Consider the following 13,756-nt stretch of genomic DNA (forward strand, 5'->3'; position numbering starts at 1 on the left):
CTCCACGATGTTCCCAGCATGAAGGGTAGGCAGCCCCTCGCGCACTGTGGTGAATCTGGGACATTCGAATACGATGTGTTCCGGTGTTTCCTCCACATTTCCACACTCCGGACAAAGAGGCGATCTTGCGTGTCCGAACCGGTGCAGATACTGCCTGAAGCAGCCATGACCAGACAAAAACTGCGTTAGATGGAAATTTACCTCTCCGTGTTTCCTGTTCACCCAGCCCATTAGTGTCGGTATGAGCCTGTGCGTCCACCTGCCGTTTTGCGCGGCACTCCACTCTTGCTGCCACCTAGCCATCGACTCCGCCCTCATTAGATTCCGGATTCCTCTGGTTCCCCTCCTCCTATAGCACTCGCTGTCCTCCGCCAAGATGATGTCTATGGGGACCAACCTGGCTATGACGTAGACCGCTTCTGTTGACACGGTTCTGTACGCACTCGCGACTCGCATCGCCATGAGCCGGTACGTACTATTCAGCCTCTTCGTGTTCCGCTGAGTTTCTAACGCCGCGATCCAGGCTGGACCACCGTAACGTAGTGTCGATGAGGAGACACTAGCCAAGAGGTGCCTCTTGCTGCTGCTTGGGCCAAAGTTGTTGGGCATGATTCGTGTCAGTGCATTGATTGCCTTCGTTGCTTTTTTACAAGCGTAGTCGACGTGACTGTTGAAGTTCAGTCGATCGTCGATCTGCACCCCCAGGTATTTTAGGTCTCGCTTCGAGGTTATCGAGTGCTCTCCAATTGTGATTTCTGCACGTTGCACCGCCCTGCGGTTGCTGGCAATCAGCATTTCCGTCTTGTGGTGGGCTATCTGCAGTTTCACACTTTGCATCCACCTTCCGATCATGTCTATCGACTCGGTCGCGAGCATTTCGACCCGTTCCAAAGATTCCCCTGTCGCGAGAATAACGATGTCATCCGCGAAGCCAATGATCTCCACACCTCTGGGCAGATTCAGTTTTAGTACACCATCGTACATACTGTTCCAGAGCGATGGGCCCAGGATAGAGCCCTGCGGAACTCCCGCCGTAGTTTTAATCTGCGCCTGGCCCGTGTTTGTCTCGTACACCAGCACACGGTTCTCGAAGTAGATCTCAGTATTCTACACAGGTAGTCTGGGACTTTCATCGTGTGGAGCGCAGTCGCGATGGCCTTCCAGCTGGCACTATTGAACGCGTTCTTAACGTCGATCGTTATCACTGCGCAGTATCGATTTCCTCTGAGCTTCTGTTTGGATGCTCTGTTGGCTCTTTCGACCACTATGCGAATGGCATCTACCGTGGATCTCCCTTTCCGAAATCCGAATTGATTATCGGACAGTCCATGAACTCCCTCCGTGCATTCCGTCAGCCTATTAAGGATGATTCTCTCCAAAAGTTTCCCAAGAGTGTCCAACAGGCATATGGGTCTATACGATGCTGGACCACCCGGCGTCTTTCCTGGCTTGGGCAGTAGTACTAGCTGTTGTACCTTCCATCGATCCGGAAAGTAGCATTCGTCTAGACACTTCTGCATGGCTGTCCTGAACATATCAGGGAATGCTAGGACTGCCGCTTTCAAAGCTACGTTGGGGATTCCATCTGGGCCAGGCGCTTTCTTCGTTTTTAGGCGTTTGATAGCTGCAACTAGCTCATCGTTCGTCACATCTCTGCGTTCGATGCTATCCTCATCCTCTCCATATGGCGTGGGTGGCCAGGTCGTTGGGTCGTGCTGCGGAAATAACCCTTCCACGATAATTCTTAATTTTTCGGGACACATTTCGGAAGGTGTCGTTGGGCCCCTGAGCTTCGCCATCACCATTCGGTAAGCATTGCCCCATGGATTGACGTCCACGTCCTGACATAACTCCCTGAAGCAATTAGATTTGCTCCGCTTAATCGCCCGTTTAAGACTGGATCTAGCCTCTCTGAATTCCACTCTCCGCTCTTCTCTGGTGTCTATGCTTGACCGTTGGAAACGTCTTCTGGCGCTAAGGCAGTTGGCCCGAAGCACGCCAAGTGCCTCGCTCCACCAATAGGCTGGAGGTCGCTTATACCTGGGTTCCCTTTTTCTTGGCATTGTTATATCACATGCTGTTGCTAGCGTTTCCGTCAGTTCATCCGCGTTCATGTTCAAGACGTCGCTTTCCACGCGTAGTGCTTTGTCTTCCACCTGCGCGGGCATGTCCTATTTATCCGTACTGCCACGGAGTTTCGTTGGCCAATGGTATAACGGATGGCTTGATGATCACTGTGGGTGTATCCTTCACATACCCTCCACCTCATTTTCGTCATTAACGAAGGACTGCAGAAAGTCAAGTCGATGATGGACTCTCGACCCTCTCGGCGGAAGGTACTAGTGGTGCCCTCGTTGCACAGGGTAACATCCAACTTGGCTAGAGCTTCTAGTAAACTAGTCCCTCTCGCGTTGGTGCATCTGCTTCCCCACTCTTATGCCCAAGCATTGAAATCCCCTCCTATAACGACTGGTTTTCGTTCGGCGAGCTCCTCGGTGAGGACATCCAGCATATAGTGGAACTGGTCCATCGTCCATCTGGGAGGTGCGTAGCAACTGCAGATAAAAATTCCGTTGATCTTTGTGATCACGAAACCCTCGCGAGACCTCGAAACTACCTCCTGAATGGGATATCGGCCCATGACCTGGATGGCGGCCATTCCTACTTTATCCGTCACCCAATTACCGTTACCGGGGGGAACGCGATACGGCTCCGCGATAATTGCGACATCACATTTTGTTTCTGTCGTTGACTGCCACAACAGTTGTTGTGCGATGTCACAATGGTTGAGATTAATTTGGGTTATCTCCATCACTGTTGGCTTGCCCTCGCCTGTTTGTACACAGGGCAATTAAAGCCTCCCGTCATATGGTCATTACTGTCCTCTTTTTCGCAGAGCATACACCTTGGTTTTCCCTTGCAGTCGCTGGCAAAGTGTCCCTCTATTCCGCATTTCCTGCACAGTTTGGAACTATCTGGCCCCAAGCAGCCTTTCGCCAGGTGGCCGAAGTTTAAACACTTGAAACATCGCTCCAGTTGCTTGGGAACAGGCGGAATGATTCTAAAACGACCCACAGCCCAGCAGACGTTTATACTCTCTAACTTCAGTAACTTGTTCGCTGCGTCCGTTGAGAGACGAATCGTTGCGGTCTGCGTCCCGCGATACGCCTTTCGTAGTCGGATTTTCATCGGAACTTTGCCCAGGATGTTTTGCTCCTCCAACTTCTGACGTAGGTCTATCTCGGTGGTGAACAGACTGAGGTTCCTGCATTCTATCGATGCCTCGGAGGATAAGGCCCTTACGTTCGCTCCATCGCCGAGAACCCTTTCTACAAGATCCTTGAATGCTGAGCTCCTGATTTCTGGGTCTCTCTTCAGCTCGAACAGCATTTCGCCGTTCTGGGTGCGCCTGGACTTCACCACGCTCTCCTCCAGTTTCTTGAGGCCAGGGTCCTCTCGCATTTTTTTAAAAAGATCAGCGTATGATACGTTGCCCTTCGCTTCGACGATGAGTGCATCGCCTTTGTCTCTCGCCCGCCGAGGATTAGGCTTCTTGTCTTTTGGCCCCTGCCACTTTTCATTCTCTTTCTTATTTTTTTCCACTATTTTCACTTTTCTCTCCCTCTCTTTTTCTTCGTTCCTTTGTTTTTTCTTGTTTCTTTTCGTAACCGTGCTCCAGTCGTTTCTCTTGCTATCGGTGCTGATCTGGTCATCGCTGTCACCCAGCTCTTCGCTGTCGCCCTGGGCGGCACTATCGTCTTGATCATCGTTGTCGTGATCGTCCTTGCGTTTTTTGAACATTTCTTCTTCTGCTGGTGAATCCTTTTTTCTTTTTTCCGAACGGTTTCGACGAATCTTTGGCGTCACCTGTCCAGCTGCAGCTCTTTGCAACGCTTCTGCGAGTGCCTTCTCGGCGGTTTTCGTCCTTTCGACGAGTCCATCGTGCTCCTTCAAAGCTCGTCCCAAGAGAGATCTTATACCCGACATCCTGGTCTTGATCTCCTTATGCACGTTGGGTTTGTCCTGCACGAAGGTGTCGAGTTCTTTGACCCTCAACATGATCGTGCTCAGGATGCTATCTCCAGTCAGCCCTCCTTCCTGGGTTAAACTACCGCTGGACTTTGGCAGGAACAGGGGATTGATCCCCCGACTTTGCTGGGTCTCAGGTATTCCTCCATTACTGCCGCTAGGGCCTGGTGTTTCCACTTGTTTGAGTATTGGCGATCGCAGAAGCTTTTTACTACGAATGAACGCGTTGGCTTGGTCACCTGTATCCATCATACTCTCTCTTCGTTCTTCGTTGGTTTTGTAGGTTGTCTCCATTTTGGTTGGATCCCAACTTCGGGCCGCTATCTCCGCTCGTTGTACATAGTCGCCTTTTTGTGATCCCATGGTTATCTATGCAAGCAGTGAGGCCATGCAGGGGTTGACACGGTCCTTCATGGGGACCGTGTTCAGAGCCGGATCAGCGCAAGTCAGGAATGTGACATCTGATGCCTAGTACCTAGTGCCAAGGCCTAGACGAGCATCGAACGTACCCGAAGACTTGCCAAGTTGTTACCGGGACGGGGGCAACCGTACTATTAACCCACACGCCATTTCAGGTAGGTGTCACCCTTCCTTACTCAGGGAGCAGAATAGCACGACTGTCGGCTTTTAGCATCGCATTTTATCCGTTTTTGAACCGGCTCTGGTCATAGTCCGATGGAGAGTCGTACCAACCCTAATTGCTAGCAAAGATATTTATGGTCTCCATTATGGTCAATAATTCAGGATTACAAAGGAAGAAAGTAACGTTCATCTAAGAATCACGCAGCTCGTGACGAACATCAGACCCGCCATTTTGTTGGCTGAACGTGAGCAAAACGAGCAGCAGATGAGATCAGAGGTTACTGAAAAGGTACCGATTGAGGCCACGGAGAAGGCGGTAAAGATACTGAAGACGCCATGATCGGACAAAGGGAGGATCCCTCCAGGTGAGTTAGAAGACCAGAAAAAGACAAAGAACAGCAATCTTGGTAATACGAAAGAAGGTGAAGACAGCGGATGTTGTACTGTCGAGAACCGTACGGCGAAACGATGAAAAGTGGAATAAAATGTGGAGCAGGAAAAGAAGAAATCTATCCCTCGAGAGTAGCAAAAAAAGGGCGATGCCCTGTTCGTCGAAGTGATGGAAGGACAGAATGTCGCTACGATGAGGAAGTCGCCGTAGCAAGATGTTTGCACTTAACTCTAGGAAAGCCTGTTGATTGCTTTCGGGCTGGAGCGAGACTGAAATAGAAATCGAAAATTACATCTTCTATGTTTTCGCACCTGACAATACGTTGAAAACGGACGGAGCTCAAGTTGCAAAATATCCTTTCCCCTAAGCGAAGCGAGCACTGCAACTGCACTTCTAGCGAGCCATTTGCCTGTGAATGTCGCATTGGTATATTGCTGTTGTGCTTCGACGCTACAATAGTTGCGCACGCATCCCCAGAACAAATGTATGCAAAATGGGAATACTTTCTATTTCCGTCAATTCAAAAAAAAATGGAAATTGGAAAAATTTTAGAGAATTTCCAATTTCATTGGCATGCAAATTTTCTTGATCCGTTTGGCAATGCAGTCCTACGCCAAGACTTCTCCAAACAAGAAAACTGTAAATTTTCTAAAATATGGACGAAACTTGTCGCTGCAGAAATAAAATATTCTTTATCATCCCAATCAAGGATACAAATATCAACTTGCTACAGTTTGGTCGAAAACTGAAACATGAGTTGTTTGAATTGAAGTAAATGAAACGTGAATGAATGAAACATTCCCAATACTGATTTGAGCCGCTCGTTATCTCGTTACGTCATGTGCATGCACTAGAAAAAGGTCCAAGTGCAACAACAGTGTACTCAATTTACATTCAGTTGACAAAGTCAATTAAATGGATAATTAATAGACATATAAATGCAAACTTTGCGTCAAACTGAATTATCACATACAGATTCGTAAGCGTTGAAAGAGGTGAACGTACAATCCACTCCTGCTAGAAATGTCGTTTTCGATGATAAACATCCGCCAAGAACGTGGTGAATAAATCAAGTTGTAGAGCAAAACAAGTTAAAATGGTTGAAACACAAATGCAGAAGGCGAGCGGACAAATCTTCTACGATTTATATACGAGGCTAATTGCTGCCAACCTACACAACGTTTTACTGACAATATTGGTTTCAATCTTCCCCCCCGTCCATTCTTTGCTTGGCTTGGTTTACTCGGCCCATGTTGTTCCCCCGGCGTGAATGGGACAGACAAGCGGAACGACTAACACCGAAACGACGTGGCTCTTTATATATGTGCCTATCGGTGGTACAGCAATAAGAAATGCTAGCGACAGGTGACGACATTAAACTGACAGCTAGTTATACACACGTTCGCATCTGCGTCGTGATGGGGGACAAATAAACAAATAAATCTTGATGCCATCCGGTTTAAATGAAACGTAATTCATTAGTCTTATGAGAAGTATTCGAAGTGAAACGCCGTATATTACATCGAAGTACTGCTTGAGATACCTGTGGTTGTCCGTTGAAGTAGTACTGTACTCGTTCGCTAACTGGACTGGAAGGGCAACCCAATTGTCGAATTCCACTTGCTAACTAGGCTTCCAAACAGTAAGCGCAAAACTTCAAATAAATAAAAATGCCCTAGCAGTCCAGTTAAAGTAGCATCAGTGGTATTTTACCTGATTGATACTCGGTGAGGAATTACGACAATATTGCAGCGAAATTTAAAAAAAAACAGGATTTGGGTTTCAAAAAACGAATTGAATAGCGGTTAAAGTGCTTTTTTGGTTGATAGAAAAAATCAAGTTTATTATGTATTTTTGTGATAAAATTAATAATAACATGTGGGAGTAAGTATTTCAGTAAGGGAGTCAATTCAGAAAACAGGTGAAGTTTTTAGGTAATAAAGTTTACGTCAATAACTATTTTCGCTACAAGTGAATTCTGATTATTTTCATTTCCTATCGAATAGGATTTTTTTAATTGGTTAAATATGCTATACATTACGTATTCCTAATCCAGTTTAAATCTATAAAAATTGGAAGCATTCTCATTTTTCCATACATTTGATCTGCCCATGCACTATCCTTAGGCTGACCAAACGTACCGTTTTTAACAGGACAGTACCGTTTTTTCGACCCTTTTTGATTGTCCCATCTTTTTATCAACTTGAACCGTATTTTGAGTATAAAATAAAATTATATTTAATTCATTATTTTAAATACCACAGTGCTGAAAACTTAGCTTCCGCCAGGAACTCTACCTATGTTTTTTTTCATGGGCTTTGGCACATATCTGGATGTCCCTCTTCATTCTAACGGAAAGCGATATATCCTATATCATTTATCTAAAGTTCTACACCCAATATATTAATTCTACTCAAAGTTATTGATGGTTTTTTACCCAAAACTCATGATTTCAATTTTAATTTACTCAATCACGAAAAATATCACAGTTTTGAAAATCACGCATCATGTAAAGTGAACTACAGGGTTTTCCAACTTTACATTCCGAAAGTAAATTGAAATAAAACACACTTAGAATTTGAATTTCGAAGAAGCTTTTATTTCAAATTAAAGTTTGGTTTATGCCATTATGTGTGAAATACAACATCATTCAAATGTCCACCCAGGGCTTCCTCGCACACCTTGATCCGGAACAGGTAATTTTCGATGACTTTTCGGCACATATGGGGCGGTATCTCGGTCATAACTTCTCGAATGTTGTCTTTCGAATGTTCAAGAGTTTGCGGAGAGTTGGCATAGACACGGTCTTTCGCATAACCCAACAAAAAAAGTCTAGCGGGTTCAAATCGCATGATCTGGACGGCCAATTGGCATCACCAAAACGCGAAATTATGCGTCCCTCAAATTTCGTTCGCAATATGGCCATGTTCGGTCGTGTTGTGTGGCACGTGGCGCCGTCCTGCTGAAACCACATGTCATCCGTATCCATATCTTCAATTTGTGGCAAAAAGAATCGGTTAACATGCGGCCATAGCGCTCACCATTCACAGTTACCGTCTCGCCTTTTGGCGGATGCAATGGCCTCTCAACAATCACGTGTGGATTTTCTGAGCCCCATATACGGAAATTTTGGGTGTTTGCCGGTTTTTCATCATTTTTATAGTATAATTTAACAAAATTAAAACGTTGTGCGATGCTAAAACGATCCATATTGTAAAATGGCAGACATTCAACTAACGATATGACGCTTTGGTTGACAGCTATGTCAAACGGTTGTCAGCGCAGGGCTGTATACTTTCGGAAGCCCGAAATGGAAAACCCTGTATTTTCTTTCAAATAACTTTAAACAAATAACAATAAACTTTGTTTATGGCGCTATATCGGTTATTCCAAGAGATAGACAAAAAAATTGTTCTACAAAGTTGTTGAACTATGTTTACCTCTATCATTTAATAACTATGTTTACCTCTAGCATTTGAAAAATAAATTTGATCCAAGAGCACACAAAATAAGCAATTTCAGAAATGGTAGAGATGGCTCCATCATTGTTGAGTGTGCAACTGGAGCAAATTTAAACAATGTGAGGAATGATATTGAAACTAATCTGGTTGAGAAATATAGTGCTGTTGTTCCCATATCGGTGCCAAGATTGAAAATTGTGGGCATGAGCGACCAGTATTCCTCCGATATCTCCGTTGACTATTTAAAAAGTCAAAACGAAGGTATCACGATAAAGGATGTAAAAGTTATAAATACGTTCGAGAATCCACGCTTCACATATAACAAGTATAGTTCTGTTATTGAAGTAGATGTTGACACATATAATGGTATGTGGGGTTTGATCGGTGCTCCGTAGTTCCCGCGATGAATGTGTTAAGATGCTTCAAATGCGGAGAATTTGGTCATAAGAGCAAAGTATGCAATAATTGTGATACGTGCTCTAGGTGTAGCCAAAAACACCAAACATCCGAGTGCAAGTCAACTGTATTGAAATACGTTAATTGTTTAAAAATTAATAAAGAGCGCAAAATGAACCTGAACGCTAACCATGTCGCTTTTTGCTCTGAATGCTCGGTTTATAAAAGACTATACAATTAGAAAAAAAGCAGCTTGCATTTCAATAAATAGCAACCATGTTCCAAAAGAATTGTGGATCAATTTCATGTACTGTATTTAAATATCGCGAGGTTGTAAACAAACTACGTAGCATTACGTCAGATTGTTGAGGAAAAGCGTCCACTTTTAGTTTTATTATCAGAAACCCACATTGTTGAAATTCAATCATTTGATCAATATAATATTCTGGGATATAATGTTGCTGCTTGTTTATCACATTCCAGACATACTGGCGGTGTTGCTATTTATGTCAGAGAATCAGTACAATTCAATCTTCGTCTCAACGAAATGATTGATGGAAACTGGTTCTTAGGCATAACAGTTGCACGTGGCATGAAGATGGGTAATTATGGTGTTTTATATCACTCTCCCAGCTCTAGTGACCAACGTTTCGTTGAAAAGTTAGAAAACTGGCTCGAAATGTTCATTGATTCTAGTAAACTAAATATACTAGCTGGTGACTTTAATATTAATTGGTGTGATAACCATAATTCGAATCATTTGAAGCGTTTAGCTGAATTTTTCAATTTAAAACAAACTGTGAATGAGTTTACGCGTATTTCCCGGCACAGTAAAACTTTGATTGATCATGTGTATTCCAATTTTGATAGTGTTTGTTCATTAACAGATACTGATTTAAAAATAACCGATCATGAGACCATAGTTATTAACGTTTTGGATAGTTTCATTAGCAACGAAGATTATGTGAAATTGAAGTGCTGGAGAAAATATTCTAAACAGGCTATTTCGAACCTTGTGGAGAGGAGCCTGGATTTTCCATTCGAGGTTAGTAACTTAGATGAATCTACAGCTGTTCTAACTAACGTCCTGAAAACGTGTACAAATCAGCTAGTTGATCAAAAGTTGGTTTCTATGAAAAACTCGAACAGCTGGTACAATTTGGATCTTCTACGTTTTAAACGTAAGAGGGTCAGATGGTACAAAAAGTTTTGTAGAACGAATAGTGATATTCATTGGAACAGGTACACGATCGCGCGGAATAAATATTCACAATCAATAAAAAAAACTCGTTGTGAATATTATCAGAGGAAAATTGATCAGCATCAAAACAACAGCAAGGAGTTATGGAAAATTTTAAAATCTTTATTGAAGTCAAGTAATTGCAAACCGCGGTCCATAACCTTCAATGGCACATTAGAACAATCCGAGCAAGTAATAGCATCTAAGTTTAACGCTTATTCTGTCGATAGTGTTTTATTGATCAATCAATCTATTGACCAGAACCCGATGAAATAAAATAGCCGGTTAATAGTAATTGTAGACTTGAAGATTTCCACCCAATTACATTAGGTCAGTTGAAAACTATTTGCTTTTCATTAGAAAAAACGGCTGGAGTAGACTATGTTAATGCTAGAGTTGTTCAAGACTGTTTTCATATCATTTCTCGCATTTTGCTGGACCTTATAAATACATCATTGCAAACTGGGCATGTGCCTCAAGTGTGGAAAGAATCTTTAGTTGTTCCGATCCAAAAGGTTGCTGGAACGATTAAAGCCGAGGAGTTTCGTCCCATCAACATGTGGCACACCTTAGAGAAAATATTGGAAAATAATGTTAAAGGCCAGCTGTTGGAATATTTAGATTGTAACTCTTTGCTAATACCAGAACAACTAGAGAACAACCGTCGAGCTCAAAATGCTAATTTCCACTTAAATGCATCTCCTGGACCATTGTGCATTGGTTGTCTAGTAAAGCAAAAAAGTTCTATTTTCAGGCATTTTTTAGCGGCGGCCAAAATGAATTTTTCAATATTATAGAATACGCAGTTTCATGATGACAGTAGAATTAAAGGTATGTTCCAAATTTCAGATCAAGCAGTCATCAGGAACGGGGTCAATTTTCTATTAATGTGGGACAACACTACACGCACTCAAACATACATACAAACAGGGCAAGCTGAAGTAATTGTTTATTTGGGAACTGCGGTCATTTTGGATTTGGATTTTTCATGATGGTAGAACACAGTAGACCAGTCGAGCACTTTCATTTGATATCCATATTGAAGGGGTTCTGTGAAAATATGTAATCCACCATTTTGTAATGGCGGCCATTTTGGATTTGCATTTTTCATAAATAACTGTGTTCTACTAATCAAGTCCTTTCATTTGATACACATAGAGATGAAGTTCTGAGAAAATATGTAATCCGCCATTTTGTAGTGGTCGCCATCTTGGATTTATATTTTTCATAAATAACTGTGTTCTACTAGTCAAGCCCTTTCATTTGATACCCATATTGATGGTGTTCTGAGAAAATATGTAATCTGTCATTTTGTAGTGACCGGCATCTTGGATTTGCATTTTTCACAAATAACTGTATTCTACTAGTCAAGCCCTTTCATTTGACACCCATATTAGCTATTCAATATAGAATTATTATGCAAATTATTCAAAATTTCTGAAAATCCAAAATAAAATACTCCGGATATTCGAGTCTAAAATTCCGGATAATCGATTCCCGGATCGTCGAGTCTCCGGACAATCGAGTCCTACCTGTACTATTAAAACTAATTGTAACTATCAGATCATCAAAATTCCAAAAGAATCAACTGAGTGTGAATTAATATGTTTTGCGTCTATGAATAACGTTTTGTTTTTTTTTTTTTTGAAAATATGTTTCTTTATAATGCTTTAAAATGGAAACGAAAATGATGTTCAGAAGAAGATAAATTATCATGCAATTTAAAAAGTTATTCGATGAATATCTGACGAAAAGAACATACAGATGATTATTGATAGTTTCATATAAAAAGTTTTCAATTTAATTAAAAAACAGCTTTAAAAATTTCTGTACATTTTCATTAGTACGTTCGATCAATTTCACCTCGGTGACCTATTTGCCCCCGGATGACCGTACCTGTCATATGTTTTACCAATGCATTGCGATTCGGGCGAAATCGGGCGAGAATTGCGCTAAAAAGCAGTGCTTTTTTCCGAAGTCATCTCAGCGTGATTTCCCTTTTCTTTTTTTTTTTCAGATGTCTTTTGAAACTTTTAGAAAAATTGTGGGTAGAGCCGGTGGATGGCGATGACTACATTGCGACGTTTATTTTTGAGCCAGGGAAAAATTGTGTAGCGCTGTGTATTTGTTTTCGAATTTGAATTTGGATATTAATTTTGCTCATTATCCTGCGCGAATAATTTGAAACACCATGCATTAAACTACTACCTGATAAACCAGAGATATGGTTCAAACTAAATACAGAAGGCTAAATTTCCTAAAGCTTATGAAACATTTTCACGATACTGTGTTGGACTACATTGCAAAATGGAAGGCTAGTCTAGGAGAAACACTACAGATAGTATTGAAGCCCCTTCCTGAACGAACAGATTGAAAGTACACCCAAAGTTAATTTTTAGCACATTTTCTGGCGTCCCGATTTATTACATTAAATGTGCTGAAAGATAATATAAAATGTTCTACTCCCCAATACATGTATATCATTTGTATGATATATATATATTAGAGCCAATATGAGGGAGCGAATCAGAAGACACATTTAAATGAAAGCTTTTCGTATAGTTTGCCAAATACACGGCCCAGACAGAGAAAGATATATTCTCGTTCATGATCTTCTTTATCGGCTTGGAAAACACCTTCCAACTTCATTTTATGATGAGGTGTAATATTATAACGCTCCTTTGTAATAGCGCTGGCAGCTATATGGATAGCGCGGTCGTGTAAAGTAACTTCGCATTCCAGCCAGCCGGCCTTGGTTCGATCCCCATTGACGTCGTATGGACTTTTTTTTTGCACAATCCCAAATGAAAAGAGAAAAGAAAACAGAAAGAGATATCTGCACGCATACATACAAATCATTTTTAAGCTTCAAAATAGCTCATTTTTTGCGCATTTGACTCTCATGACCAGGAAATGGCATCTTTTCTGCCAAAGATGGCATGTTTTCTGCCAACGCTAGTTTGGGTGTAGCATTCGTAAAAAAGCACTTCCAATTGAGATAGATAAAACATATTGTATGATTAGTGGACAGTTATCAGAGGAATTATAATAATTGAGACAAAAGTTAGGAACAATAAATTTGTGCTAGTTGCAAATCACTCGGTGCAAATATTTTCAGAAATGGAAAACGAATTTATAGAGTGTAAGAAATTCGTGAAGTTGACTAGTTATATTTTGTGTCTGCCCGGTAGTACCGGATCAGTTGTAAGATTTTTTTACGATGAACATTATGTGAGCAACGAAAAAGTCACGACAAAAATTCGATATGGAATGTGACAATTTGTATGATAAAATTTCTAAAAGATCCTGATTTGCAAAGTCTCTCCACCATAAAATTCGTTGTAGAGAACAAAGTAGGTAAATCTAAGAATGTTCGATTGTTTGGCTTTATTCCCGGTTTTATTCACTCATTCATGAAATTCCACAAAAAATGTTGTGTTTTTTACTTACGTGTCTCATTTTTATTCCTGAACTATTTGGTCAGACTAACTATCCTACTATTTTCTTTTGGTAAATCCAATAACCCATAGATTCTTAGTTACAAATTAACTATTAACGGTAGAGATAAATGGTATACCCATTCCGGTGAAATTTCAAAACAAATAATTTTCACGGGTTCTTGAAACGTACCAGTGGAATGTTTTACAAATTGGCCTC

At 41.6% G+C, this 13,756-nt stretch overlaps 1 long non-coding RNA gene across 2 annotated transcripts in view; it reads left to right on the forward strand.

Annotated features, from left to right (window-relative positions):
* Positions 1-6,503: 6,503 nt before the first annotated feature.
* The window catches only part of LOC129774958 (uncharacterized), a 70,438-nt gene continuing 63,185 nt past the window's right edge, over positions 6,504-13,756 (forward strand). For both annotated transcript variants that reach the window (XR_008742821.1, XR_008742820.1), the window contains exon 1: positions 6,504-6,729. This is a non-coding gene — a long non-coding RNA (uncharacterized LOC129774958). The remainder of the gene's footprint in view (positions 6,730-13,756) is intronic.

Source organism: Toxorhynchites rutilus, chromosome 3, assembly GCF_029784135.1.
Source record: "Toxorhynchites rutilus septentrionalis strain SRP chromosome 3, ASM2978413v1, whole genome shotgun sequence".
Lineage (NCBI taxonomy): Eukaryota > Metazoa > Arthropoda > Insecta > Diptera > Culicidae > Toxorhynchites > Toxorhynchites rutilus.